The sequence below is a fragment of the Halyomorpha halys genome, unplaced genomic scaffold (genome assembly GCF_000696795.3).
Source record: "Halyomorpha halys isolate HHAL.00 unplaced genomic scaffold, Hhal_1.1 Scaffold75.1, whole genome shotgun sequence".
NCBI classification, from domain to species: domain Eukaryota; kingdom Metazoa; phylum Arthropoda; class Insecta; order Hemiptera; family Pentatomidae; genus Halyomorpha; species Halyomorpha halys.
Genome location: NW_027112173.1, coordinates 1,049,786 through 1,054,951, shown reverse-complemented (window position 1 = coordinate 1,054,951; position 5,166 = coordinate 1,049,786). Strand labels below are relative to the sequence as shown.

At 30.6% G+C, this 5,166-nt stretch overlaps 1 long non-coding RNA gene across 1 annotated transcript in view; it reads right to left on the bottom strand.

The window, feature by feature from the left end:
* Positions 1-5,166, bottom strand: part of LOC106692871 (uncharacterized) — a 9,776-nt gene that overhangs the window by 927 nt on the left and 3,683 nt on the right. The window contains exon 2 of the long non-coding RNA XR_001345006.2: positions 3,914-4,016. This is a non-coding gene — a long non-coding RNA (uncharacterized lncRNA). The remainder of the gene's footprint in view (positions 1-3,913; positions 4,017-5,166) is intronic.

Here is a 5,166-nt window from a genome sequence, read left to right as displayed (position 1 = left end):
GAGTGTATCATCTGTTTGACAATAATAAATTTAAATTTTGAAATAAATTTTGGTTTGTCAAAAACAAGACAAAAGTGAATATAATAAACTTCTCAATCCTCATTTCCTATCTTATAACTTATATATAACTTGGAATAGACCCGCTAGCCTATTTAAAGAGCTTGTATAAATCTATTCCAGGTGTCTAGGAACAGAGAGAGCAGCCTGCCCCGGGTCCTGAGGATAATGGTGTACCTCAATTTTCCCTATACATGTTTTTTTGTCCTTTCTAGATATATTTCTGAAAACTCTATAAATACAAAAAAAACAAACAAAAAAAAAAACATATGTAATAAACGGAAAGAAACGAAAACTTTATTTCTTCTTATTTCGGACAGTTGTATTATAATTGATCCTTATAATTCGCAAAATTTCATTACTTGATTCTCACTTGGTTGTAGGATATATAATATTCAAATAATTATTTATAACTTAGAAAAGGCAGTGATGTATAACGGAAGAGGTCAATTGCTTTGTTACGAATACGTAACTAATTAGCAGTACAACCGATTCTCCCGAATAAAAAATACCCGCTCAGAGCTTTGAAAATACCCACCACGTTACTTCAAGAATGGTTTTACTGTCGTGACAGTAATGTAGCACTGGTTCTAGCGTTATCGTTAATAGTACTAAAAATGAATCCATCCTGGGCCGCTTAAACCAATCCGCCTAAGGCCAAAAAATAATGTTCATCCCACCCCACACATATAAATCTATACTAACTAATTATATCATTCATAAATATTATTCAATTTTACTAAATTAACTGAGAGGAATTAAGAATTACTTTTCCTTTTAAAGAAAATCAATCACCATACAGAGCAATTGGTAGCAATTTGGAACCCAAATTCAGATTTATATATAAATTATGGTATATTTGGATTTCCAAACTAATTGTGTAAGTACCTAAATCAAATGCAATTTTTCAGTTTGTATACACTAAAGGATGTTAATACATTAAAAAAAAAAGAAGGTAGTTTGAAGAATTTTGGTGAGAGTAATACAAACCTCTACTTCCCAAGTAAAAAATAAACCTATTTACAAAAAAAAAAAAATAAAATAATCAAAATCCATTTTGTACATTCTTACATTTTTTAATGTAATATATTTTAATTCAACAGAAAAGAATATTTTCTTATTTGCGCGCAATATACAAAATTAATTTCAATTTCTTATATTTTTACATCATGCATACTGTACAATTAAAAATAATATTTAGAATAATACAATTAATTCATATTCGAATTAATATAAAACGTATACTTGAATTTTTGTGCTTAAAATGAATTAAAAAAGTGTGGGCAGGTACTTACACCTCAGTAATCGTTACGACTGCTAAACTTAGAATGTTATTTAAGGTTTAATCGTTCAACTGAACTCACTCAAAATGAAATTAATTGAGTTGAATGATTACACTCAGAATAATATCCTACGTTTTGCTGTCGTAGTGATTACTGGGGTGTAACTAAGTACCTTCCTACACTTTTTTAATTCCTTTTAGGGTCTCAGTAAGCATAATTTTGGGAGCTAGGGAACATTAAATATTAAAATTATTCATTAGTTATTAGCTACTTTGAAATATATATATATATATATTTCAAAGTTTAGTTCAATATCATAAGAGATATATTTTTTATAAATCAAAAATGATAAGTTAATTTATTGTTGTACGCATAAAACAATAAATTAACTTATTGTTCGTGAATTAATTTTGGTGAATAATTCACGCCGTTTTCCAATTTCAGGATCTTTTTTAAATATTGCTCTACTTCCTGTTTAAGCAAATATCCTGGGGGTCTTAGTGGGGTGGTTCCGGCCAGGAAGGATTTCTTTTTTTGTTTTATGATCTCCTCTTGTGAGATTGTGACATGTCGTACATTGACCAACCAATTTTCCTACAAAAATAAATGTTATTTGCTAATTCATAGCACATTAGAGTAGCTTTGATTTTAGTGCTCAAGACATCAGAACGTCTAATGATTCCTGAGATATTTGCATCAAAATTTTTCGTTATCAAATCTCGCTGTTTCAAAAACTCTATCTCGGGAACTATAGAACGTAAACTGCTCATATTTTAGCAAATTTGTTTTACTTAAATTTATGTTTTCTAGTGCTGTGGATCGCTAGGATATGCTCCGAATGATTTTTCTTTTCTTTTTGCATAGTTTTTGTTGAAGTGAAAAAACTTACTTTTTTCAAACTGGCGATAAACTATATTTAAAAATTATTCCCTCAAAAGGATCACCATACGCATGAATTCGTTTTCAAACCTAAACATTCAATTTTTTTTAGAAACAAAATAAATTAAACATTTTTTTGGGCAGAAAGAACACATACTGCTATTGTGTTCTTTAATGAAATACCTCTGTCTATTTCGGAATTCCTCAATCCTCCATGGATATCCAGGCTACCAAATACAATTATCCTGATTACCTAAAGATGGTACGTCACCTACTGAATATAAAACTAGGTTTTCACGTCTTTTTCAAAATATTCCTGATCCATTTTTGATCTATACGGATGCATAAAAATCTGACGAATCAACAACATCCTCTTTGGTCAAAAATGACTTAAAAGAAAACTGCATAAATTGTGCAGTGTATATACAGCTGAGCTACAAGCAATAACCTTTAGAACTCTACTTCTCCAGGACAGTGACGCATACTAACATAGTAATCATTACCAACCCTTTAAGTTCATTAAAAGCCCTAAGGAACATTTACCCGAAACACCCGACAATCATAAAAATTCAAAATTATACCAACATACTCGAAAATTTGGGAGAAACTGTTTATATTGGGAGGATTTCTGGGAGGATCGCTGGAAATGAACTGGCGGACATTGTTGCCGAACAAGCATTTTCTCTTCCAGGTCTGGACGCGGCCATTCTGACATGTCTTCCGGTGAAAAATGAAATATCGGCTATTTGGCAAGCCATGTGAAATTAAAGCCTGCCAAGCAAATTAAAAATTATTTAAAAAACTATTAAACCATGGACGACATAAAACCGTTCCAATCGGAGGGAGGAGGTAGCCAGATTAAGAATAAGTCATTCGAATAACTCATGCATACTTGATCAACAAGAAACCACCGTCAAAATGTCAATACTGCAATAATACGCTTACAGTCAGTCACATATTTGAAGAATGTCATTTCTATTCCATGAACTTAACTAGATTAGGAGTGGGACCGAGTGTATCGGATGCCCTAAATGATGACTAGAAAAATATAGGACTGGTTTTAATTTTGTTAAAAAGAAATAACCTTTTGAATAAGATTTAAACCCGAAAGTTTGTTAAACGTACTGAATAATTCTAAAATAAGTAATTATTTAAAGATTTTTAAATCTTAAATTGTCTTGTATAAAATGTGAGACATGGGCGTTGATGACTTCTGGGTTTCACGCCCTAAAACCCAAATGAACAACAACTTAACTTTTCTACTATCTTCTTGGGCTCTTGTTCTAATTGCTTATTATTGTTCCTGAACGCTTTCATTTCTAATTTTTTGGAAAATCAAAAAGAATGTCTACGTGAATTCCTAAAGGCATATATAACAAAAAAGATATCATAATTCGAAAATGTATCTACTTACAAGGTTAAAAATTCATAAATACCTTCGAAAGTTGTTATGACCCAGCGAGAATCGAATAAAAATTTCGAAAACACTCATTATAAGTAAATACATACAACCAAAGTGAAAATTCAGAAATTAACTTTTTTATATAACATGTTCTTAAAGAAATATTTGAAATTTCCTAGAAATTATTCATTAAACCTATCATAGCCTAAGCGACAGGGTTTCAATTTTATTGCCGTGTTACAATTCCTATCAACAAAACTGTTTCAGACTTCTACCCGAACTTTATACATACTGAAGTAGTTTTTGCTGCCAACTTTGGGAGGTTGAAGATCACGGGCGGGTTCTGGTACTTCGGTCGTGTGGTGGTCTTGCTTCTCACTATCAAGCCCATTAACCTACAGAGGAAAAAAAATATCAATATTTGTTAAGTCGTCAGATCAAATTTGCAAAATATTAGTTTATAAATTATTATATTTTAAATACGCAAACCTCATGAGAAACAAGTGAAGTACAAATTTATCAAAACCATAATTGACAAAATGCGATCAATAAATAAATCTTACAAAATATTTTTTTTTTTTTTGGTGAAACGTCATTTTAAAGTTGAAAAATTACCCAATATAACATAATATAGTACTTCTGGACCTCAGGCTTATTAAGATGTCGGGTAATAATAAAATGTAAACATAGCACAATATGTAGGTATAGTTTTTTTTTCATACCCTCCTGTAATGATTTTCGTGGATTTTTAATGATTTAAAAAAAAAAAAAATAGTTTTTATTTTTGCAGATTTTTTTTTTTTTTTTGAAAATGCATGGGTATATATTGTGATGAATTTTGTAACCGAGGAGCAACAAACATTACTTGCTTTTAATTCTGTCTTTATTTACACTTTCATTTGATAACTTTGTTAGAATAAGATGCATACTCTTCATATTATTAAATTAAATTAATAAGCCATGAAGGGTCAAGGGTTCGGTACTTTGTTAGGGAGTACTGTTACTAGACCAACGGTTGTGCAAGGAGGTGATTTCGCCAGAATCACGCTCGACCGCCGAATTTTCACCTAATTAAGGGTACCTAATTTAGGAGGCTGAGTGGACCAAAGAACCAATATATCACCGTTTCGACTAAAATGTGAGAATTAGCATATCATCTAATACAAAACCAAGAATAATTTAATTTAGGAAAACGAATGATTTTTGAGATATTTCAATGGTTACGATTATATGTTTGTAAACACATCTTCATAATAATGTCATTTTTTCATCAATGTTTTATAAGATGGTAAAATAGTTTCAGATCGTTGATGCTGAAGATGGGAGAAGAGCCCCGAAACGTTGATCAAATAATTGATTAGAAATAAAGATATTAACAGAAATGAGATTTCACCAAAATTCCTAATACAAAAAGGAAAACCTTCTAGTGTGAAAAATATTCAAACAAGGACGTTAAAAATAAATAAATGTCCATAAATTCGGTAAACGAAATGTTTAGGTGATTTTATAGTCAGTCAAATTAGAACATTCTCTAGTTTTGAAAAA